Source organism: Podarcis bocagei (assembly GCF_964188305.1).
Source record: "Podarcis bocagei genome assembly, chromosome: 6".
Taxonomy (NCBI): Eukaryota; Metazoa; Chordata; class Lepidosauria; order Squamata; family Lacertidae; genus Podarcis; species Podarcis bocagei.
In genome coordinates, this window is record NC_138130.1 from 60076797 (window position 1) to 60103101 (window position 26305).

Consider the following 26305-nt stretch of genomic DNA (forward strand, 5'->3'; position numbering starts at 1 on the left):
CAATCCCTAGATAACAGAGTTGAGTGCTGCTCGTTAACCAATCAGAGTGAGTAGTTTCTAGGTCAAGCAGACCTGGGCTTTCTGCCAAGAGTAAATTGACACCAGCTTGAGTTAATTGGTGAAGCTAGAATCTGCAAGTTTCCCACGAGAACCAATTAACAGAAACTGAACACCCCCTCACAGATTCTGCTGAACAATTAACTCCAAATACACCTATGTAGGAGATCATTTTTCCAGCAAACCTAAACCCTTGCACATTCGCTTGTTCTTTACCTTTGCCAATGGTTTAGTTAACACATCTGCTACATTTTCTTCACTTGACACATAAGTACAGGTGATTACATTGTCTTGTACACAGCAACGTACATTTTGGTATTTTACAGAGATATGTTTTGAACGCGATTTGAAACCCTCTGTTTTACTTAAGGTTATACAAGCTTGATTATCAATGTAAACTTGTACTGGTTCTCCACAATTTACATTTAAATCTGCTAACAAATGCTTGAAATAAATCACCTCGTTGCACAATTCACTCAATGCGGCGTACTCTGATTCCGTTGATGACACACTTACAACGTCTTGCTTGCGTGACCGCCAGCTGATTAAAGCTCCACCGACCATTATGACTAGTCCTGTGACAGATTTTCTATCTGGCAAATTTCCCCAGTCACTATCACAGTAGCAACTCAACATTTCATCCTCTGAAGAATTTAATTGTAACATATAGCCAATTGTCTGTTTGAGATATCTCAGAACTTGTTTTCCCCCTTTCCAGGCATTTAGTGTGGGTTTTGAGACCAATCTACTTAATATGCCTACTGCATAGCTAATATCAGGTCTGGACCACTGTGCTATATACAATAAACTTCCAATTACAGAGTGATATACATCAGGATGTTCAAATTCAGGACTCTCATCTATATGAAGTGTTTTTATGAAACCTGGATCCATAGGCACCGCTGCCCCTTTGCAATCCTGCATCCTGTATGTAGTCAGTAGTTGTTTAACTTTGTTCTGCTGACTAATTAGGCAGCTGCCATCTTGGGCCCAGCACACTTCCAACCCTAGATATGTCCTAACCGGGCCTAAGTCCTTCACTTTGAACTTACTGGACAATTGCTTGGCAAATCTTTTAGTTTGTTTATCTGTTTTACAGGCATACAATACATCATCTACATAAATCAGACAAAACTCTTGATCACTGCCTGTACCACGTACATAAACACAATTGTCAGCTGTACTCTGCTTGAAGCCAAATGACACTAAGGCCTCATGGAAACATCTGTTCCAAGATCTTGCAGCCTGTTTGAGACCGTATAGAGCTTTGTTTAATTTCAACACTCTATTGGAACCTGTCTCATAACCAGGCGGTTCGGCTAGATACAGGTCTTCTGATATTGGTGCATGTAAATATGCAGTCTGGATATCAAAATGGTTCAACAGGAGTTTTCTCTTTGCTCCAAGCGTTAGAATCAGCCTTACACTGTCCCCCTTAGCAGTAGGGGAAAAAGTCTCGTCATAATCTTTTCCAGGCCTCTGAGAATATCCTTGAGCAACTAAACGAGCTTTGTATTTGTACTCTCCTGTCACCAGAGGTTTAAGTTTGTACACCCACCTGCAGCCTACAATCTTTGCCCCCTCAGGCGCTGCTACTGGTGTAAAAACCTTGTGCTCATTCAGAGAGGACATCTCTTCCTCCATTGCCTGTTTCCAGCGCTCTGCCTCCTCTTTTGGTAACTTTAACACCTCCTGAAAACTCTTGGGTTCTGCACTTACACTAAACACATTTGCAGTATCTGGGGAAAAACGCACTGGAGGCACTCCTTTGTTTTGTCTTTTAGATCTTCTGGGAGAAAATTTTTTCTTCTGACCCACTTTCCTCCTCAGAACTACGACCTCTCTTTTGTTGCTTAGCAACTGGTCTTTGGCTAACTCCACTTTCTTGAGAGCTCTTGTCTGAACTTTCCTCCCCCTCAGACTCTGATTCTCTGTGCCTACCTTCAGAGTCATGAAGCTCCTGGGAAGGTTCAAACCAAACCTCAGTATTGGCATGTAGTCTCTCCCAGCCACTATGTTCACAAAAACTGGCATTCCTGGAGATCACAATGCCATTTGTCCCTTCAGCAAAACGGAAACCTTTTCCCAGCTCCTGGTAACCCACAAACACTAGCTGTTTGGTCTTAGGATCTCCCTTCTTTCTCATTTGTTTCGGAATTAATACCCAGGCTTTTGATCCAAACACATGCAAATGGTCAATTTTGGGTTTTTTCTGAAACAATTTAAAGTACGGGGTTGTACCTATTGTTTGATGAAAGAGCCTATTTTGGAGATAACACGCGGTGAGCATGCTCTCCCCCCAATAAGACATGGGCAAATCAGCATCATCAAGCATGGCAAACATCATATCTTGTAAAGATCTGTTTTTTCGCTCCGCAACGCCATTCTCCTCTGGGGAAAAAACGTTCGTTTTTCTATGCCCAATGCCACGCCTTTGTAACCAATCTTTAAAGGCATTTGACATAAATTCGCCACCTCTGTCTGTCTGAATCCTTTTGAGTTTAACAGACAGAAATCTTTCCACAGATGCCACCCAGCCTTTAAACTTAGTGAACACGTCACCCTTATTCTTCATGGGAAAAACCCAAGAATAACGCGTGGCGTCATCCACAATTGTTAGTGAAAAGCGCGATCCACCCCTGCTTACAGCAAATGGACCAATTACGTCCATGTGAACCAGCTGTAGCGGTGACTCACTAACTCTGTCACTTCTGGGGTAAGAGACTCTGTGGGTTTTAACCTTTTTACACACATTACAATCAAGGTACTTGTTACAACTCTTTAAATTACCCCCATCAGCCAATTCAGACATTTTTAGCACACTTTTCCAGCAAGCATGCCCCATTTTCCTATGCAATAAGTGCACACAGTTGTCATGTATAGCTTTGTTATTCACTGCAGGCTGAGATTTACTGACTACTGCTGCAACTTGAGATCCTGCTTTAAGCCAAAACAAGCCTCCCTCTGACTTAGCAGTGCCTAAAATCTCGCCAGCCTTCTTAATAATGCAACTGTCTCCTTCAAAATGCACTTTAAACCCAGCTTTTAGCAAACAATCTACAGACATCAGATTGCTCCTTAATGACGGCACACAAAGTACATTTTGCAGGCATTCACGAAGACAAGGAACATAAACTGCACCCCCCGAAATCACTTCGGAAGTACTTCCGTCTGCTAGAGCCACCTGGCTGCGCTGTGCTGAGTTCTTGGAAACAAACAATTCATCTGAATTCACGATGTGGCGAGACGCTCCCGAATCGACCACCCAGACCGCTTGTTTCTCATCAGCAATCTTGGCCACGGCGGTCACCAGCTGAGCCGACTGTTTTCGTTTGAAGAATTTCTTTTTACGCTGCTGCTGCTGCTGATCTCGTCTCTGCTCCTGCACCGGCAACTGAGACTTGACCAACTCCGGACATTGTCGTTTTAGATGCGCTGAAGACCCACATCGGAAACAACGCCTAACAGCAAACGCTGACTCCTCACCAGTACGCTGCTTTTGCTTCACCTCTGGCACGGCATGAGAACTCCTTCCAAACCGTCCACCTGTAGAAGCCTCTGCAGCCACCGACCTTTCTTGCCTCTTCTGCCATTCTTCAATCAAACGCCCAGTAACGTAACTGACTGATAAATCACGCTCCTGCATGCCTTCTAGAGACAAAACTAAATTATCCCAGCTTTCCGGGAGAGAACTCAAAATAATAGCCACCTTCTCCTGCTGGTCTAACGCACAGTCTCTTTCCTGTAGCGCAACAAACTTTAACTGTAAACTGTGTAGGTGTTCCTGCATTGTAACCCCAGGCTGTAACATTGCCTTGTACAATGCCTTGCGAATGAACAGCTTGGAAACCGCTGTCTCACGCACATGGAGTTCTTTAAGTGCTTGCCACACACCTCTAGCTGTCTTGATTCCCCTCACATACGGCAACTGGGAATCTTCCAGCCCCAAGACAATTGTGGCCCTTGCTCTTTGGTCTTTATCGAGGTCTTCATCACCAGGCTTCGTAGGAAACTTACTCACCACTTGCCAGAGACGATCCCTCTGCAGCACTGCCTGCATGCGTTCCGACCACAGCAAGTAATTGGAGTCATTCAGACGCTCAAAAGCCATCTGAACTGGTTGTGAGGCCATCTTGAGAGCGATGTCCCTGGAACCCGGAACCAGCTACTCACGACCACCGAGAGAGAAAACAGGAACCACAGCACCCAGCACTCACACGCTGCAGCTGTTGTCCTTCTGTCCGCTGCGTCACCAGCTCACCACGGTCAGGAACCAGCCAGAGAACAACAACTTCTGGAACTACTGGAACCAACGCCGTTGATGCTGACACCACCGCAACTCAGGCTGGCAGCACAATGCCCATAACCTCATGGAACTTTGGAGTGTCAGGCATAGCCCTATTGGCTTTAGCCCAAACGTAGCAGAGTTTTCCTGCACAGCGAAGAAGCTAATCGCGGCGGTAATGACTAGTCAGCTAGACTCAGAATAACTATTTACAGGATTTATTAAAAGGAAAAAATAAAACCAGCACAGTTTCTGCATACAAATAAAAGCAAAATAAACCCTCTCTTTCTCTCTCTCAAAACCATACACAGCACTTCTAACTCCTAACACACCTCACACCAAACTGTGCTAGCAATCCCTAGATAACAGAGTTGAGTGCTGCTCGTTAACCAATCAGAGTGAGTAGTTTCTAGGTCAAGCAGACCTGGGCTTTCTGCCAAGAGTAAATTGACACCAGCTTGAGTTAATTGGTGAAGCTAGAATCTGCAAGTTTCCCACGAGAACCAATTAACAGAAACTGAACATAAACTTGGATCTTCTGCAGTTTGCTCCTGTCCGGCTGAGCTCATTTTCTTCCGCAGGGACCCGCGGACCTAGTCCGACGAACTGGGTGGCAGAGTAGCCCTGCACCCAGATTTTTCCGTAACACAACATACTTTGAACTTTCCACAGCAATATATTTCACTCTGTTGCAACAGGCACACATAAGTATGCCACCTAATGGAGCTGTCTAATCACAGCAATGCATTCTGATCTTTAACAGTAACAATTTGCAAAGTAGTTACAATTATAAATGATACAATGTTAAGTGCTTTTCACATTAATGCCATAATCAAAAAATATGTTTCATTAAATGTTTTGTCAAACTATGTTTGTTCATTAAGAAAGCATGCATATTTTAATAGTATTTGTTACTTATAGCATATACAAATGACCTGATGGTTCAGTGCAGGAAACATCTTTATATACATGTATTTTATATCCATCAAAAGCAGTTTTTGAGAAACTGCTACCACTCTCTTGTATTATTTTATTTCTTTACAGAGCTGTTTGTATTACAATCTGTCTCAAGTCCATGCACATATTTAAAGAATAGAACAGTAAAATCACAAAGCAACAAATAAGATGCAGCTAATAGCCCAACCGACACTATAAGTTAGACTCCCCAGCACTATTTCTTCATAGATAAATAGATATTAGATATGACTGTGTGCAGAAATGTTGATGCTCATGGAACATGGATTGCTTAGACCATCCCAATTTTGGGATCACCATCCATAGTTCATACTGTGACCAACAAGGCTAGATCATCCTACAATGTTTTATTATTAACTGCCTACCTTTTTTAAAAAAAGCAAATAGTTAAAATCTATACTGAATAGGTGGATTAAGTTTTTTAAAAGATGTCTGATCATGTTTACAATAAAAATCACATTTATAGTATACTTCAGCTGCATACTCCAAATCAGTATTAAATCCACCTGAAGGCAAATAATAATAATAATAATAATAATAATAATAATAATAATAATAATAATACCTTTATTGTCATTGTACAACCTATGCACCATGAAATTAAACAAGCTCCCCCCCCCGCAAACACTCAGTCTCGTTGCGCTCTGTGTGCTTATCGAACAACACACAACCTCGCAAGCAGCAATTTCACTACTTCTCCAGTACATCTTCTCCAAATACAAAGTGACCAAATATCAACAACCAGGGTATGATTTGTATTTATTTTAAAAGCAATATATGCCATTCTATCCTTCACACAAAACTGGCATATTGGTAGATAATATGGCCAATCAGAATCTCAACCAGGCCCTGATAAACATCTCCCCTAAGGGCAGGGAGGGGGAAGGTAATCAAACAAGATGTAAGCAGCCAGACTCTTTTGTTCCTTGATAAATATTTGCCTTTGTCTTTTGTGATAAGGTCTGCTGCCTGCATTTCAACCTCAGAAAGGCCCTGTTGTTTCTGCAGAGAAAACATTTAATTAAGATCATTGCTGATTTTGCAGCCCCCCTGTGTGCTAAAGGAAAGCCAAGAAAGCAGGTAGGAGGGGGTTTTTTTGGGGGGGGGTGGAAAATCAAGCCAACCTCCTTGAGTTGTAAACAGGGAAGAACAAATGTTATGCAGGTTCCACAAGAAGGAAACACATGCCCTCCTGCTGAAAGTGCTGGGGGGGAGTTATATCCTGGAGATCCAAAACTGCAAGGCTGTGGGAAGAGGGCAGGCAAGCAGCCTACAGAATCAGGGCTGTGGGGGAAACCAGGAATGAAAGTCATGCATTTAAAAGGCTTCTGTGAGATACTAAGGACAAGGGGGTGGGGAATAGTGCACAGATATTCTAATAAAGGTACTGGCAGTCAGTGACAAAACCATTTTTGCTCATATCTAGACATGACAGTGATTCTCTCATCATGCTATTAAAAAAGTAAGAAGCATAATGTAGAAAATGGATTTGGTGGTTTTCCCAAATTCTTAAAAGGTCAGTTCTATTTCTTTCTTTTTTACAATATCTTTCAAATTATGCCACCATGTGTAATGTACTGAATGAGAAGCATATAGGTAATTAAAATCAATGCACATATGCCAGCTAGGGTCACTATACATCCTGATTTTCCTGGACATACAAGGAATACCACAGTCAGCAGCAGTACAGTGGTACCTTGGGTTAAGAACTTAATTCGTTCTGGAGGTCTGTTCTTAACCTGAAACTGTTCTTAACCTGAGATACCACTTTAGCTAATGGGGCCTCCCGCTGCTGCCGCACCACCATCACACGATTTCCGTTCTCATCCTGAAGCAAAGTTCCACTGTATCTGGAAATCAGTCAAATGTCTGGTAAAACCCAAGCATATGTCAGCCTATTTCAGCAGTGCGGTTTGCCCCCCCCCCCATAAAAATAGCTCAAAAACTGCAAATTTTTGGGCCAAGGAAACAAAACTCGACCAACTTTGCCCAAAAAAGCTTAACAATTTTTTTGTCCAGATTTTCACTGTTTGATGTATGGTAATCCTATGCTAGCCTTTCAGAAATAGACTGCATATGCGATAGAAATAGAGACTCCAACATCACTGAGCTCCTTATGGATTTTAGTCACAAAAGTTAGTTATTTGAATTGCTATAAATAGATTTTCAAGATGCCGTACTCAAGATTCAGTCTTAAGATTCAGAGGCCCTTTTTGTTGCATGTATTTCAGAAACAATAACCACACTGCCTTATGTCTTTCTTGCAATTTGTGTAAATTTCACAACAAAGGAAGCAATAAACAAAACCAGAGTGCAATGGGATTAAGCCAAGATTATCTCAATTGATCTTCTCCACAAGTGTAGGGAAACCAGACTCCCTTAAGAGCACTCATGATGATAATGAATAGCAAAAAATTACTCGACTAAAATTACATCAGCCTAAAGTTGACAGTAAGAAATTATTATGTTGAGTGTTGGGCACACAAATGTACAAGAATGAAAGCTGAGGACTTTTGACACTGGAGAGGTACTTCCTGCAGTCTTATCTTTGCCGCAACAGCAGGGCTGCTATAAACAAAGATGATTGTGAAGCTCAGGCTTAGATATCCATAAGAATTCCCTGAGATAGTCAGTGGAAACTTAAAAGATCTTTTAAAATGTAATGTATTTTCAGAACTCTCAGAAAGCAGAAGACGACACAAAAACAGGAGTGCAAAATAAGCTTACAGTTAAATGTAGATGTAGAGTTTGAAGCATATTTTATCACTCTGAATGCATAAGAAGGCTGCACTGATATGAAATTAGTCTTTAAAGACAAAATAAATCATTGCTTAAAATTAGAGAGCCTGCAGAGTGTCAAAATGTTCAAAACCAATTAATAGAAAATATCAGCATCATAGGTTGGAATAGACAGTCTCACAGTGAGTAGCATTTTCAGACGTTTATAGAGAATGTAAAGTGAGGCAATAATTTAAAAAGAGGAATGTTTCTAAAAGAAGAGCAGGAAAAGCCGTGTTCAAGTGAACACAGGAAGGTATTGTCCATGTGTAAGACCACTGGGATACAGACCTTTCCCACAATACCCATGTGTCTGGATGCTCATCTCCAGACCTTGTATGTTTTGCATGGCGGTCTGAAGAACGTTTCCAAGTATGGCCCGTTGAAACCTGATTAAGATGTGGGGATATTTCTAAGCAAATTCAAAAGGACACTTTTGACACTCTTTTCAGGCCTTCGTGCTACACACACACAAAGAGCCAAAGAGGAGCCTGTACACCCTGGGATGTGGGGGGCAGAGACTACATGTGTACTCCTACCCTCATTTATGGATAAAATCTTCCCATGTTCAGGTGAACATGGCTTTGCAGAGTCTGAAACAAAGATACTAATGCAGCCTAGAAGATTGGGGATAGTTTATATGTTCGAGTAGTACACATGAATCTAGTAATAAAACAGTTCCTCCTAGACTGTGCCAATTCAAGTGGGAGAAGTAATATGCCTCAATGTTCGTCCATTTATAAATATTTCCTACATATCCAAAGCTAGCATGTCAGGAGGAAGTGTTCAGCCTTGCCATCTCCCTTTTCTATGAGCTGGGATTTCCCCTTCCTACATCAGCAAACATTCAAGCGTGTAACACAGGACCTGAAGAAGAGCCTTTCCCACTTGATTGTAAAGTTTCAAGTGGAAATGTTGGATATCAACAAAGCCATTTCATGACAATGTGAAAACATCTGGGAAACCCAGACAAGTTGTAAAATCAAAAGTGTGTGTATACACTATGAACATTAAGGGTTTGGGGGAAGAAACTAGTCTATAAGATTTAAGACTGGTTGCATCACGCATCTTTTATGTTACTCCTCATATAAGGAGTCAAGCCCTCATGTTCAACATATCTGGCATTCCATCAGGAAGATATTCAAACTAAAAAAATCTCTGATTATTCATTAGTCTTGGTTTGAGATGATTAGGTGATTTTCTTCATAGGTTAACAACTGGCTTGCCATGTAGTGATTTTAAATTGCCCAGCCAGTGATGGTCTCAGTTAATGAGGTTCAGACTGGTATGGGGGGCACAACAAGTATGTTTTCAACAGATGGGGGAAGCCAGGCAGTTTTGAATAGGGCAAGGCCAGCATGCTAATGGGTCAGGGTGCATGATCAATACAGGGGGAAAAGAATGAAGTCAACATACCTGGGAGTGAACCAGCATATAAAAGCCTAAGTGAGTGCCTAAAATACCTGAGACCTAGAAATTCTGCTCCAAATAAGGTTTTTCATCACAAAATAAACCTCAACAGCAATGATAGCCTGGAAAGAGGCAGGGTTTCACAGTAGTTAGAATGCTGGATTTGGAACAGAGAGGCATGGGCTTAAACCTCAATTCTCAGGGATGCTCACTGTGTGACCTTGGGCAAGTCATATATTTTCTGCTTGAGGCAGGACAGCAATTGACATACAAATAAATCCCAGTCAAAGTGCACAGGACCCAAGGCTGGCCAAGTTATTTTGGACCCTGAGGCAAAAAACACTTTCCAGAATACCTTGCTGGGAACCAATATGCCACAATAATAAATAATAATTTATTTTCTTCCATCTCATGATATCCAAAAGCCGCTGCCTAAGAGGGAAACCTCACTTTGCCTAAAAGTAGGGCCAACCCCACACACCAATCTAACTTACTTCACAGGAATGCTGTGAGGATAAAATGGGATAATTCAAGTGCATGCCACTAGGAGCTCCTTAAAGGGCTGGCACACACACACACAAATATATAATAGGTAAGTAAATAATTCAAATAAGGAACTTTGTAATTTTCTACATATTTGTCAGGAAAACATTGGGCAACGAATGCAAGTACTGCAAATATTCATTGAGTTACACAGTAATAACCGTGCTGTGCCAAAACAACTTACCATTTGTGCAGTACGCCTGATGGTTAAATAAGAACTCTGTGTTGCCAGCTACATGGTGAAAATCCCCGAAGACCTAGAAAATGAAGGTAATAAAAACCAGTTAAAAATCCACACACGTTTCTAAGCTTGATTCAAAGGTTGCTAATTTTATTGGATTTTTGTTTGGATATCTATTTTCAAGACTTCAATAAAAGGCTGGCTTTAAAGCTCAAGCGATTACTTCCATTAAAAATATCAGTGATACCACGCCTGTAAAAGCCAACATACTTAGGGCCATGAAACATTAAGTCCTTTATTTGTTCATATGCCAAGTTTTGCATTCACAACCACCCTCCAACCTCTCTGCCCTCAACCCTGACCTGATCATGCTGTGTAGAAAGAAAGAGTAATTCATTCCTCACGTTAGCCTATTCTTGGGCCTCTCTTCTGAGCAAAGATTATTCACAGTAAACAGTTATTATTTCTATACTCAAACAACATAGGATCAGAGATAATTCTAAAGTCACTACACCAATTTTCTCATTTGGCCATTATAAAAGAATATCCTGATCTGATACACAAAAACAAAATGTAGATAACGCGTGCCCCACCCCCTGCAATTTACAGAAATAAAAACTAAGCATTCAAATTATCTCATGGTAACTAACAATCATGATATGCATAATTCTGAATTTGGAATATGACTCCAAACTGATGGGATATTATTTGCAATATGTTCTTATATTCATAGCTGCAAGCATTCAAATGGTCTTATGCAAACAATAATTATATCCATATTGCCGAAAGTGGAATTCGATGACAGAATATAACATGTTTTTATATTCATTACCACAAGATGCTGTGGTAACCACCAACCTACTTAAGGGTTAGACAAATATGGCTCCTACTGGCACCAACAGGAGCATGTATCCTGTGACTTAATGCAGCCAAGGTAGTAACTGTGAGTGGGCTGGGAAACGCCTAGCTCTGCCCTTCCTGCATGCCATTAACCCAATCCTGATGTCTTTCCCCACGCCTGCTAATCTACTGATTTTTGCATGTTCAGACCCAGAAAGCTCCCCCCTAAATAAATTCACACTTGACTCAAATTTTGGTTTTGGTTTTTGGCAGAATTTAGGCCACAAGTTTATTGATTACAGAAAGTGAATGGTTGCATAGGCTCTGGTTTGACTAGCTCCATGCCATGCAGGTAGCGCTGACCCAGGGTTCCAGCATAGGTCAGCCAAGGGTGAACACCTGGATAAGCGGAAAGCTGGAACAGGCTATCTCTGCCTCCCAAATGCCCCCCTGGACTCAGGCACAGGCACAACCCCCTCTCAGGGGTTGACCAAACCATCAAGTCCCTGGATTCCTTTAACGGAATACCCTTCACATAGGGATGACGGGAGAGTTCTCCCATCCCTATCACCTGAACCAGAACCTATCTGCAACTTTACAAGTTGTGATGATTTGCTATGCAGCAGGCGAAACCCAAATGGCACCAGCCAATCAGCCAAGTGGGGAAAGTTCCTGCCGTGCTCCTGCTCCAACAACAGACGACACATGATGGCATAGCAAGGTCAAGTGCAAAGCCCTAAAAACAGGGAGAGGTGGGCAGGTGTTCCGAATAAATGCCCCGAAAGAAGAAGCTCTGGGTCACATGCATAGGTATATATAGGTCCCTCAAACCGTTTGGACTGCGTCCCATTGGCCAGATTGCACCCAGCTACGAGGGACCTACCAATCGGGTGTTGTGGCTGACCAATCGTACCCACCCACAACACAGGGTGTCAGTTTCCAGGTCTCACCACAATACATGCCCTCTTTAAAGGAGGACCCGATGTATTTCAACCAACTACAAGTGGTATGTTCATTGTTACATGTAGTTTGGGCCAGGGTGGAAGTTCCGCGTCAAGAAACTGTGGTCCACTGAACACATAACTGTGGTGGCAAATAACTGTGGGTTCCTTTGAGGTTTGCGGGTGCAGTTTCTGGAGGCATCTGTTTGGACGCTGCTTAGAATTCTGGACTGGATGAACCATTTCATCCAGGAGTGTTCTTCTTACGATGATTAAACTGATCTCTACTATGAAGCACCTTGCTGTTCTCTGAGTATTGCCACACTGTGTAACATATTCAGAATAGGGGTCAGCCATGTTAGATTCACGGGTCTCCTAATGTCTACCAGATTTGATTTGCCAAAGAGAGGTCGTGTGAGGTATGAAGAAATGGCTGGCAGGCTAGACATGCTCTACAGACATTAAACTGCCTGCCCTTGATTTACTGAATCTCTCAAATTACAGCTTTTCATGAGATAAAAACATACCTAACAATGTCTTTCCCTAAAAACTGAAATAAAAGAAAGCCTTGAAAAGACATGCAGAAATCAAAATAAGCAATGTAATTCATGATCATTTGTTTTTAAGGGGACTTTGAAAACAAAATACTTGGCTTGTTTGTTTTGGTTCACACTCAATGGGAAATTTGGCAGAGGGGGCATACAAAAATCCAAAGAGGAAGAAAAATCAAAGGTGGGAAAACATTTCTGCTTGCAATGGAAATTTTTATTCAGAACCAACACCTCTGCTTGCATTGTGAAGGGCCAACCGGGTTTTTTTTTATGACCCATGCAGGATGTTAGCAACAACACATAGCATTAATGATTTATATCCACAAAAGGTCATTAAGGGTGCCTCTTTGATTCTTCATTTTACTTATCCTGTCAATAAAGTGCTTTGTTAAACTCTTATGCTGGCCTCTTCAGGATAAAAGGGGTGGGAAATAACAGCAACAAAATGGGGTTGGGGGAAGGTGAGATTATACAGTATCCTAAAATAAACATACTGCGGTATCTCTAACTCACAGTCTCCCTGTAACTGATACACAGCATTTAATGAAAGTCCAGAGATATGCTTTTGTCTTCAATTAAACCACAGTATGATTTTGACTGGGAGGCCCTTTCACAGGATCCCACCACAATGGAAACAGGCACAGATCCTTCATTATAAATCTTATTCTCATTCTTGAGCAAACAAAGATAATTAAAGTGGCCCATACAAGGAAAATGGCAAGGCCATAAACACAGCAGACAAGGCAAGTAATAGTCTAGCAGACAAGGCAGGTAATTAAAGTAGTTAATTTCCAAAACAAAAAAAGCAAGTCCATAAACTTGTTGGCAATTCAAAACGGTTCTTAAAAACCGTTCTTTTCTTAAAGCAAACATCAGTAGGCAGGGGAAGGGGGAAGGGAGCCATCAGAATGCCATTAGACGCTACATGACACATCCATGAATCAGTCACCTACTTGCTCCTAAGGAGAAGCATGTAATGCCACGGAAGGACTAGAAGCCATCCCTGTATTTCCAAAATTAATGTTTAAATACAAAAAAAAAAAGAAGCAATGTATCATCAGCCTAAGTTCATTGACATTGAATTTTTGAAATTTATGCTAGTTATTTACAATCCTAAAAGAATAGGATACAGACCATCCAAGTGCCCCCATTTTCCAGGGACAGTCCCGGATTTACAGATGCAGTCCTGGTTTCTGATTTGATCCCAGAATGTCCCGCTTTTCCTTAAGATGCTCCTATTTTCATCGGAAAAATGTTGGAGGGTATGGGATAACCAAGATAACATGATATTTATTAAATCAAGGATGGGGAACTCTGAGCCCTTCAGATAGACTGCTACTCCCATAAGCTCTCTTGCTGTTCTGGCTGGGGCTGACGGAAGTTGGAGTCCGACAAACCCAGGTGAGCTAAAAGTTCTCCCATCTCTGTCTTCCCATATATAGAGAAAAATGCAAGGTTGTTATAGCCCAGCTCCCAGTGGAGGATTTGTAGTGCCTCATCACAATCTTGAATTTCCATGAAGTCGGGAAGGGGTAGGGGAAAAGAGCAAAAGAAAAGGATGGCTACATATCAGCTGTGGTCATGGCATAGGAGGAAGAAAGAAAGGGGAGACATGGACAGGTGAAAAGCAGAAATTTGTGTAAAGCAGGGAAGGAGGAAACTGAAAAGAAAATGGTGGCTTTAAACAGCAGATGTGAGTAAAGTTATGCAGTTGTTTTCACCACTTGATGTAGAAGGCTGAACACATTAAGTGCGGATCAAATCCAGCATTTTCTTTCATAATATACACCTTTCCCCCCCTCCCCCAATGCTCTTAACTAATATGGGGAATATCTATTTTCTTTTTGTATGTGTGCCATGACATTCTGGCCTTGAGCTTATTGACCTTTTTGAATTCCCACCGATACTAAAAGGCATAGTCAGACTTTTCTGAAGTGATTGATACACTTCTCTTCCAATGACTGGTTCTGTTTGCACATGTTGAGAGGCTTGATACCTCGAGGGAATTTGCAGGCATATCAACTAAGACCTGCTTCACGGGTCTGTTGGAAATTGTATCTACAAGGCGATTGTCCTGCGGGGAAACCCATTAGTGTGCACAGCATTTCACATGGATACTACCAGCCACTTTCCTCCACGCTGCTACAAATCTCCAAAAGATATGGTTGTGAGATTACCAAAATATATATTTAGAAATGGTAGGAGTCAGTCTGATGTTATTTTATCATGCGATTTCACTAATACGGGAAAATGCTTAACTTTTGAAAACTTCATATTAATACAAGTGGAATCTGCAGCAAAATGTTGCAGCGTGGAGTCTCAGGATCATCTGTTATATCCCATGGTCATTTATCATGCTCTGTCTTCACTGGGCTGTATTGGGTTTTCAGACACCTAGCCTTAGGTCCATCTTCTTTCTTTCTTTCTTTCTTTCTTTCTTTCTTTCTTTCTTTCTTTCTTTCTTTCTTTCTTTCTTTGTTGTTGCTTCTCATAGAATCATCGAGGATTATCTAGTCTAACCCCCTGCAATACAGGAATATGCAGCTGTCCCTTATGGGGATCAAACCTGCAACCTTGGCATTTTCAACACAGCGCTCTTACCAACTGAGCTATCCACCTCTACAAACCTTGAGGTTCTACCTCGGCCTGCCAATACTTTCCTTTGGTGTATGGATGGTGCCACTGTGGCTACATAAAGATAGGCACCCAGAGAACAGAGAATGCTGTTAGTATGATTAGTAGCAGCTATAATTCTGTGCATAATTACAGCCATGCATTTCCTTACACAAGCTATGGGATGAGGTACAACAGGTATATAGAGAAACCAGTTCTCTCCATATTCACAACAGAAAGACCATACACCAAGGATGAAATTCCCAACATTAAGGAGGCCCTGTCCTCCAGCTTTAGTGCAGAAGTCAAACAGTAAGCCTTGAGAAAGTAATATAGACAAGAGTTTTAAATTTATAAAATATTTTTCATATGCTGTCACTGCTTAAAACATACACATACAGTGGTGCCTCGCAAGACGAAAATAATCCGTTCCACAAGTCTCTTCGTCTAGCGGTTTTTTTGTCTTGCGAAGCAACCCTATTAGCGGCTTAGCGGATTAGCACTATTAGCGGTTTAGCGGTTTAGCGGCTATTAAAGGCTTAGCAGCTAAAAGGCTATTAGCGGCTTAGAAAAAGGGAGGGGAGCGAAAAAAATCGCAAGACTCACAAGACGTTTTCGTCTTGCGAAGCAAGCCCATAGGGAAATTCGTCTTGCGAAGCGCATCGAAAAACGGAAAACCCTTTCGTCTAGCGGGTTTTTCGTCTTGCGAGGCATTCATCTTGCGGGGCACCATTGTACAGTGGTACCTTGGTACTTGAACGGCTTGGCTCCCCAACAAATCGGCTCCCGAATGCAGCAAACCTGGAAGTAAGTGCTCCTGAGTGCAGGAAGCTCCTACAGCCAATAGGAAGCCACACCTTGGCTTTTTAATGGTTTCGGGAGTAAAACAGACTCCAGGAACAGATTCAGTTCGAGAATCAAGATACTGCAAATCTTATAATATAGACTATATTGCATTTATACATGGCACTGAATTAAGAAAAAAAATACACCTTTTAATTTCTTGCATTGTCAATAGCTTTTACAACACTTTGTCTAAATTTGAAGACCAGATTCTCTTTAAAGGAAACAACTTGAAAAAACAGTTCAGTTGTATAAGAGGCAGAAAAATGGATCCAAGAAGGTAAATAGATTCTGTTAATGATTTTGATTAAAAAGAAGAATTTCTTGAAAGGCCTAAATGAACAAATCACGAGCTTGAGGGGAAGAAGAATGAAGGGTGTGGTATTGCTGGTGATAAATTACTTTCAACTATACTGAGGTCAGATGTGGAGAGAGGAGACCTGATTAACTAAGCCTGATATTAAATTGATTAAAAAGCAATAACTGGTCATCATAATTCATACAACTGGAAGGTACTTGAAAGGTCATATACTTCAAGGATTAGTGGTTAGTGCTGGTGACATAAACTACCAGCCCATTCATTTGGCCTTTTGTTATTTTTTCTGGAAGAATCAGCATCATGTACCTGCAAAATGGGTATAAACCCAGCAGTCCCAAATGGCACATCACACTGATGAGATACAAAAGTTCCAGCACTGAAGAATGAGCCCTACTATTCAATTCATTCCAAGGTAGACTCTTTAAGGCACTAACAGGAAGGATGTGAACAATAGCCTTGTGTTTTAGATCTACCCACAAAAAGGTGCTTCTGAACCAGTTCTGTTCGCAGAGGTTAATATCCAATCTCCTTATTAGTACAAAAATATGTCTGGGGTTCCTAGATGCTAGTTTGTTGTTGTAAACCACTGGTTTATCATCATTCCAGCTGATATAGTTTTCAAATCTGAATATTGATACTGGCTGCAACATCTTCTAAGTTCTGCCGCCTGCTCAATGCAGCTTTCTGTCCAAGCTCAGTTTGAAGACCTCCAGCAAACGAGAACTCACCACTTCCTAAGGCAGTCACTTCCACTGATGCCAATGGAAGATTTCTCCCAATGCTAATTGCCACATGGGGGGTAGGGGGTGAGGACTTGATAAATGGCGATATGGGGGGTAGGGGGTGAAACATGATAAATGGCGATAATGAACTGACAAATAGCCCTTAATACCAAAAGTTAAGCTTAGTTTCTCATAGAAATGTGAAAAATAATTCCACAGTGTTATCACAACAGCACAAACAGTATACCTAAAATAGGGTTGCCATACGTCTGGAATTTCCCTGACGTATCCAGAATACTGCAGGTGGAAGCAGCGTCCGGGCAGAAATCGGCCAAAAAAACAAAATGTCTGGGAAAATCCAGACATATGGCAAGCCGGGTCAGTAGTGTCGGTTTTGCTGATTTTCCTAACAAAATTGCTCAAAGTAAGTCAAAAAACAGATTTCCACTTTTTGAACTATGGCAACCCTAGGAGATACATACAAGCCCCATCATGCAGGATTTAAGCACATACAAACAAATGCATGCAGAAATCCAAGGTCCTAGTTTTCCAAAGCTTAATATTCTGTGAAATCAGGCCCAAATTCTTGCTTGTACTGTTTCTAAAGGAGTCGAAATTCCCAGCCAACTTTCTATTACTGTCATCCAGCTGTTTCACCCATTCAAAAATAGGTCACAGATTTTTTAAAAATCAAATGAGAAAAACTACATAAATATTCTCTTCTCGTTACACTTCTACCAAACATTAAAAACTTTACCTTTCATGAAAGGCACAAATGGAAAAGTTTAAAGCATTATATTGTAAATACTTGAAGGAAATTAAAATTAAAGTTATAATGCTGGTTCCCAAGTCAAAATAACTTTGGTTATTGTATCCTGGGCATAGGGTGAGAGCTAAATAGTTACATTAAGGTTTTCTTACAATTGATACACACCCAGTGTAACATTTTGGCTTGTTTGTTCTGATTCCAGTGCCATTATCACAAACCCTTCTTAAAACACTCTTTGTTTTCAAAAGTGATTTCCCATGTACTGGGTTTGGGTGTGTGGTTCAAAAAACACAAGTCTCACAATGCTTAGATATGCAGAACAGATTTCACTGTTAGCTAAATTATGGTCAAAGTAATTATTTCTTCACATCCCTGCCCCAGTCATACTTACATCTTTTCATTTTTTATATTTACTACTCCTTCCAATCTCTTTTTGTTATATCCCCCTTTCCCCACTCTTATATTCCATTTATTTTAATAACCTTTAACAATGTTTCTGGAACTTGATACCAAAGGTGATAGACTACCTCTCCGTATTCAAGCCTTTAAACAGTATGTGAAAACCTATTTGTTCACTTTTGATTTTTTATGATTTTAACTGGTCTGCTGAAATCTATGATGCTGTTTCTGTTTTGTTTACTGTAATTCTATTGTACTTTTAAATTTCTATGGGATCTGATGTCCATTTTACTGTATTCACTGCCTATTTACTATATTTATTAGATTTATTAATTTTAGTGCTTTTGTTTTATTTTCACATTACATATTTTAAGTATTATTGTTACAGATTTGACCTATGTACACACACAGGGACTAGAAACTGAAACAAAGAGAAATGCTATTTTTTTGGGGGGGGGGGAGGCTGTATGCCTGAGTCTCTTCCAATTCCTGGATTCAACAGGACTCAATTGCTGCAAGAGCCAGACAAGTTTCTTGATAATGGCCCCCAAAGTATGGCTCATTAAGGTAACAAAGGAACTAATGTGGCTCTGTGTCAGAGGACAAGTGCATGGCCCCCCTCCCACACCTGCAGGGGAGCCAACTTGGGCCCCCGTTTATGGCTGCCCAGTGTGTGTGATGTCATGACGTCACATGCAGCGTAATGTCATGGTGTCACGCATGCCCCCGACTTCAGAAACTGACTTCCGGTGGCACTGGAAGTCAGGTTCCGAGATCTCATGGGAACTCGGAGGTCTTTCAAGGCCTCGGAGATGCTTTCAGAGGCCTTGCGAGGTTTCGGAACCCAACTTACGGTGGCAATTCTTTTGTGGGTGCCCAGATCTCCCTATAGTTTGTGCCACTGCTGACCTAGTTGGTAGTTAGAAAGACAAAGGCCAGAGTTGAGATGTGTGAGCTAGAAGCAGGCTGCAGGCAGAAGCCTGAAAGGAAGAAAGACATGCTTGATTTCTGCTTGAATCCAAGGCTGTGGCTATGGGAGAAGGAAGGCCCTCTTGAGGTGTTGATATGTGTAAATAAACCATATATCCTAAGGACACCACAGACTTCGCTGTCTCACATTCTGAGGAAACTGAACCCTGGAAACCCTGGAATCTCGCACTGCTTGGAAATTGGGCTGGTGTGCAACAATACAGAAAAGCAAGCAAGCAGACTAACCCAAACCCAAACAAGAAGAATTATGGGTACTCACACTACCACCCCTATTTTAACTATTCAGGGGAAACAAGTAACAAAATATTCCTATATGTCATGTTTGTGATTCACCTTTAAGATCTTTAGGGACAAAATACTTTATGTGCATTTTTTTAAAAAAGAGATGCAGTAACTTTTCTAACGTTGTGAAATTAAATTAAAAATTAGGATAAATATAATTTAAGAAATTCTACTGCTTAATTCTACTCCTTAAGTTTTCTCTTAATTAGATTTGATTGACTTATTTAAAAGCAGCTCCTTGCAATTTAAGAGTGATTTACATTTCTTTCTGTTTATCCAAGCTAGGTAATAAAATGCTCTTGCTCTTTTATATGGGTTCAGCACTTGGTATGAAGATAATCCCAGCAAGGACACATTACGAATGAGCGAATCTGTTTCTTATCTGAGTCATGTTCTGCATGTTTTTACCTGTAATTCTATTCTAAAGGAAAAGGTAAAGGGACCCCTAACCATTAGGTCCAGTCATGGCCGACTCTGGGGTTGCAGCACTCATCTCGCTTTATTGGCCGAGGGAGCCGGCGGACAGATTCCGGGTCATGTGGCCAGCATGACTAAGCCCCTTCTGGCGAACCAGAGCAGCGCACAGAAACGCCGTTTACCTTTCTGCCAGAGTGGTACCTATTTATCTACTTGCACTTAGGGGTGCTTTCAAACTGCTAGGTTAGCAGGAGCAGGGACCGAGCAACTGGAGCTCACCCCATCATGGGGATTCAAACCGCTGACCTTCTGATCAGCAAGTCCTAGGCTCTGTGGTTTAACCCACAGCCCCACCCACGTTCCTAATTCTATTCTAATCAGACATAAATGTGTATTAAAAAAAATATACTCTCAATACTGTCAATATTTTCTTTCCCAATGCACTTAAATCTGAAATTTGAAATGGAATCACAGAATTGTAGAGCTGAAAGGGACCCTGAGGGCCACCCAGTCCAATCTCCTGCATTGCAGGAATAAATATGTTAAGACTGCCAAGAAGAGTGCTATAATGATAAGGATGATCCCACCCATCTGGCTAGGTAACCCCAGTAACTGAAGAAGAGCAAAATCCAATAAACAGCTAAACGCTGCTCCAAACATTAATCAAATAATTTTAGGATCCGGTCATTTCGTTTAGGAATTCAAAACGATCTAAGTCCTTAAGCAGACAAAAACATTTCCAAGTTTAAGAATACAGTGTAAATAACCAAAAAGGAAAGTACTTTCTATAGCAGCTTTTTGAAAAAGCAACCCTAATATCCATCCATAGCAAAATCACCTCAGTTTCCTACTTTTAACACAGAGCCACAAGGAGGGCTGGAAAGTGGGTAACCAAGCAATTTGTTTGATCAATTTTCTCAGAAGGAAGCGGATTCAGGAAGTTGAAGGAGCTAACTAGACTAGCCCTTTATACCCCTTTCCCTTTCCCCTAGTTTTGAAACTTATTGTAAACTTTCTTTGTTGGTCCAGACCACAGCCAAAACATTAGGATAACAAGATAAACACAATACTATTCTAATGTCAAAAGCAACCAGAACAAAGAGTAAATTTGTACAATAAGGAATATTGGATAACACAATGACGCACCCTATTCCAGGACTGTTTTACTTTTTAACTGAGCTCATTTTTCTAATATTTAAGTACCTTTAAATATGTTGTTGGTATTTAAAAATACACACACATAAAAGAAAGTAACCTCTTGCACAGACAACTCCCTGTCGATGAAAATGACTGCAGGGAATCTGGAATTTGAAAAACTAATATTTTCAGGCATTCTTGCCCAGATATCAGAAGCAGAACACAAGTTCATAAAAGGTCGAATAAACTTGCTGAACAGTGAAATGGCCTATCTAGTTGGAAGCAGCATCTCCGTAAAGCCAAAGTTTTATTTGTCTCATTGGCACTATCTGCTGTTACCTGGTATGCTGCTAACATTTCTACAAGGTAACCAACATGCTTAGAGCATCATGTTTACTGAGAAGTATACTTTGAATTTGAAAACTAAAAAACCACTGCTTCTGGGAGACCCTTTCATACAGATTTCTCAATGCACTTAATTCTCTTCTAGAGAAGAAACTGCTTGATGGATTGGATAACGAATTCACAGTATGTTCAGAGGAGCATCTGATCACCCCAAGTAAAGCACAAGAGATGACAAAGTGCCTTACATGTGGCTATAAGGCACTGACCCATCTGATAGTGGACAAAATGAGGAAGAACCATGTTTGCTACCCTGAGTTCCTTGTAGGAAAGGGGGAGGGACCATAAATTTTAAAATAAAAATAAAAGCACTTCTGGGTTGGTGCCTCCGGTAATGGCAGAATTCCTCTGATCGGGAGGAATTTGTTCCGTGGGAATATGGGTCTGGCCGCCACGGCGAAGGCGGAGACCCGCAAAAAATCACAGGCAGGAGAAGCCTGTGAGCGTGGGATTCGGCGGGCACCCTTTGCGCCTCCCCTACTCGCGGGGAAACCCGGTTTCGGGGGTCCGGAGTGAAGTGGGGTGAGCGACGCGGTGCTTCGAATCGTCTGCTTCTTCCACGGAGTGAAGCCGCATAGCTGTTGCCGGAGAGCACTGACTTTTTCCTGTGGACAATTTGACTTTAAAATAATTACCCGTGAGTAGAGCTGAAGCGGGAGAATTGGATTTTTAAATTGGTATCGAAACGGGGAGGTTCAATACAGGAAGTCCGCCTTCCCCCTTTTGTAAATAGACTGAAGCAATGAGGCTGCAAGCTGAAGTCTTTGAAAGCCTTTTGTAAAAGACTAAATTTCCATCGGTAAAGAACATTAAACCCCCCCTTGGAGGCAGGAGAAGGGGGGGGAGTTGTGGACTGAGTATGCCTGTAGGAGAGAGTGAAGAGAGTTAAAATACCGCCGCTCTGACCCTGGAAATGGGCTGCTAGCAGGACTGACGTCTTTTGGAATGTTCATTGACAGCGTTTAGAACATTCATTGACAGTTAGCTAAATAAGAGAAATACATTGTTTCTACGGTCTCCGGCTGCTTTTAAAAAGGAGTAAAAGTAACCGAAAACTGAAACTAACTTTGGATTGTTTGAACTGTGCTTAAAAGAGGACATTACTGACTAATATAAATAGAAACTGTTTCCCCCTAGTGGAAGCCTTTGAAACTGGTTGCTTTATAAGAGCTGGGCTAGGGGAATTTCCAGCTGCAAGATAAAAAACTGTGAGACTCTGGGACTGACCTTGAATCTTTTAAGTGCTATGGCAAATGGAAAGGAAAAAACAGACCAGTCAACTGCTGAGAAAACATTAAGGTCTGGGAGGACTTGGCAGCAACCCAGGAGAGGCTCAACATCAGGCCCCCCTGCTTCTTCTGCTGCTGCCTCTGCACCAGTACACTCAAAACCAAGAGGAATGTCGACAGAAGAGGCCTTAGCGGTTGCATTAGATAAGATAAACTTAACAAGAAAATAGACGCGATAAATGCGAAAGTGGATGTTGCAACTACTAAAATCGACTTAAATACAGAAAGTATAAATAATCCGGGACAAAAGGTGAATACCAATACAGAAACCATCCAGAAATTGATACAGGAATCTACTTTGATACGGCAAACTGTGGAGGAAGCCAGGGAGAAAGCTGTTGCTGCTGAATGTAAAGTAACAGAACTGGAGAGAGAGAGTCCCAGCCCTACAGAGGCAACTTGATGAACATAAGTTGACGCTTGCTATGATTGAACTTAAAGAAAAACAGTCGAATCTGAGGATTAGAGTTCACCTTTGGTGGACATGCCCAAGGATTAAGACATTCTGGGAGATGATTTATAATGAATTGAAAAAGGTATTTAAATATACCTTCCTGAAGAAACCAGAGGCCTTTCTCCTGGGCATGGTCGGCCAATTGGTGTTAAAAAAGGATAGAACTTTTTTATGTATGCAACAACAGCAGCAAGAATACTCATCGCGAAGCATTGGAAGACACAAGATTTACCCACCCGGGAAGAATGGCAGATGAAGTTGATGGACTATATGGAACTGGCGGAAATGACTGGCAGAAATCCGAGACCAGGGAGAAGAGTCGGTGGAAGAAGACTGAAAAAAGTTTAAAGACTATTTACAGAAATACTATAAAATTAATGAATGTTAGAAGAATGTTGGAATGAAGTTATATGGCTTTAGTAGAAATATTATAAGGAATTAAGTATAAATAGATTAATAGAATATTAAAGGAAAAAATAAGGTTAGAATGTGTTAAGATAATTATAGGATAGAAAACAGAGGAAGATGGAAAGGAATTGCTGAAACAATTAACAGAAGTGGAATTCTAAAAGGGAGGTGTGAGGAGGTCGTTGAAATAAGTGAATGAAAGATAAGATATTGAAATTGTTTGATGTGTTTTAAGTTGTTTTTGTTTTGTTTTGTTAGTTTAATGTGTTAGTGTTATGTAGTGTTTGTGTATTGTATTGTTCTTTTTTTTGTAGTGTTTAAATTGTTGGAAAAGTAATAAATATTATTTTTTTAAAAATCCACTTACAAATGTGATATGTGCTGCCAATGATTCACACTGGAATCCTGAATAATCATTTTCCATGTATACCTTTGTTCAGCCTGGAACACGCATACTATACCACTATGTGAAAAACTTAAGAAACTGATGCACCGCTGTTTCCAAAGTCATCTAGGGGCTTTTGACTTTGAGTACTAAAAATAGTAATAATAATTATAGCATAATATTAATAAGGTAAAGGTAAGGTAAAGGACCCCTGGACAGTTGTCCCGTCAAAGGTGACTATGGGATTGCGGTGCTCATCTCGCTTTCAGGCTGAGGGAGCCAGCGTTTGTCCACAGACAATAATATTAATAATATTCACAGCTACATAATTATGCATCTTATTGCCCAACCTAATTTTGAGACTCTGAATTTTAAAAGAATTTAGGATACCCTAAATTAGATTTGCAGTGAACATTTGAGTATGTCGAAATGTAATGTAATAAATTAGGTGCTAAATGAAAGACAAAATCTTTAATTATTTATTGAGATTAGTCAGCAGCTTGACCATCCACTATTTACTCTCTATACAGATTTATAAGCTACAAGCCTGTATACCCTTTATACATAAGATGTCATAGCCCTTTTCAGATGACAACCAAACTAAATTAATCAGATGACAAGCAGACAGAACGGAAATACAAGTGTCAGGATTGCACTCACTAGCCCCCAACCTTCAGAAGTTCAACCAAACTTATGCTTTTAGACTGTCTATGCAATCTACACTCTACAAATTTCAAAGACATTGAATTACGCAGACAGATCTCATGCACATACAATTTTCCCTGTGTACAGACTCTGGGCACTGGTTAGAACAATCATGGAGAGGCCAATTCCAGACCCTCTAAGTGTCCCTTTTTCCAGATTTACAGAAGCTGTCCCAACTTCTGATTTGATCTTGGAATGTCCCGCATTTCCTTAGGATGTCTCCATTTTCATCAGAGAAATGTGGCAGGGTATGGAACTATACAACCTTTAGAAGACATCTGAAGGCAGCCCTGTATGGGGAAGTTTTGTAATGTTAAATGTTTTATTATGTTTTTATACATGTTGGAAGCTGTCTAGAGTGGCTGGGGCAACCCAGTCAGATGGGCATGGTATAAATAGTAAAATTATTGATGATGATGATGATGATGATGATTATTATTATTATTATTATTGAATAGGAAAGCCCTAGGGTATGCAATTACCCTTCTCCAGGCATTTATTCAACACTTGGTTTTCATTCCTTAAGAATACTCCTTTGTGCCTCAAGGCTCCCCAAAACCACTCCCCAGAATAAAGACAAGATGACACAGTAATAAGGTTAATGTTAATGGGCATAATTTAGACCACAACTTTATTGATTACAGAATGTATTGGCTTACACATTGGCAAACAAGACTATATCTGACTTCCGGCCCGCTTTACTGGGAGTCTGCTAAGGTAAACCCCAAAGGGGGAGCCCTGCCGACATGAACCGACTCAAGCATCTCCTGGGTTCCCTAGGGTCGTGGCATGGCCCTAGCCCCTCCGTGGGCTTCAGACAAGATCCAGACCCCCCAGATTCCTTTAACGGAATACCTTAGAGGATGGAGGGGCAGGTGATGGCCGCACTTCCCCCCACACACACCACTATTCCAATGCCTAACTGCCAATTGAGCCCTAAGCTCGTCGCCAATACCCTCACACCTGCAACCAACACTTTATGCCCTTAGTGATATCGGCCAACCAAATGTCAATCATGCCATTGGTAAGATGAACGCCATCCGTTCGATATAAGGCCTCATTGCTGTGCACAATTTCTGGGTGGCAAATCGCCTGGCCACCCAAGGCCAACACTTTCCATGTCACAGCCCGATCCATTTTTCCCCTAGCCTTATTTGTGGCAGCTGGGCAACGACTGTCCTGCCATATACGCCTTTCAAGGAGCTGTGACCATAAAACGGTAATTTTTGGGGAAGGTAATAGACAGGTCGGCAAAAGGGAACAAAATGGCGTTGCGCCGGGGTTTAAATCATCCCGGCCATGCCCTCAAGCCTCCTGATTGGGCGCTCGGTGCTGTGACGTGGCCAAGACACTTTGCCATGATGCGGGATGTTGTCCCGCCCACGCTGAGTTTGGAGGAAGTGTGCCCAGGAGGCCAGAGCGCAACATGTCCCTGCGACTTGTGGAAAGGTTTAATTATTCAAGAGGCATGCTCCTAAACCATTAAATACTACAAGGCAGTACCCTACCCGGCCCACAATTGTTCTGAAAATTTAGTCCTGAATTTTAGCTGCCAGGATGGACCTACTGAAAAAGGAAAAGCCATGCTTTAGTACCCCAGAAGTTGGAAG

The 26305-nt window shown here is 41.2% G+C and overlaps 1 long non-coding RNA gene across 9 annotated transcripts in view; it reads right to left on the reverse strand.

The window, feature by feature from the left end:
• Positions 1–26305, reverse strand: part of LOC308590043 — a 268309-nt gene that overhangs the window by 150825 nt on the left and 91179 nt on the right. For all 9 annotated transcript variants that reach the window (XR_014009618.1, XR_014009619.1, XR_014009620.1 and 6 more), the window contains one exon: positions 10233–10305. This is a non-coding gene — a long non-coding RNA (uncharacterized lncRNA). The remainder of the gene's footprint in view (positions 1–10232; positions 10306–26305) is intronic.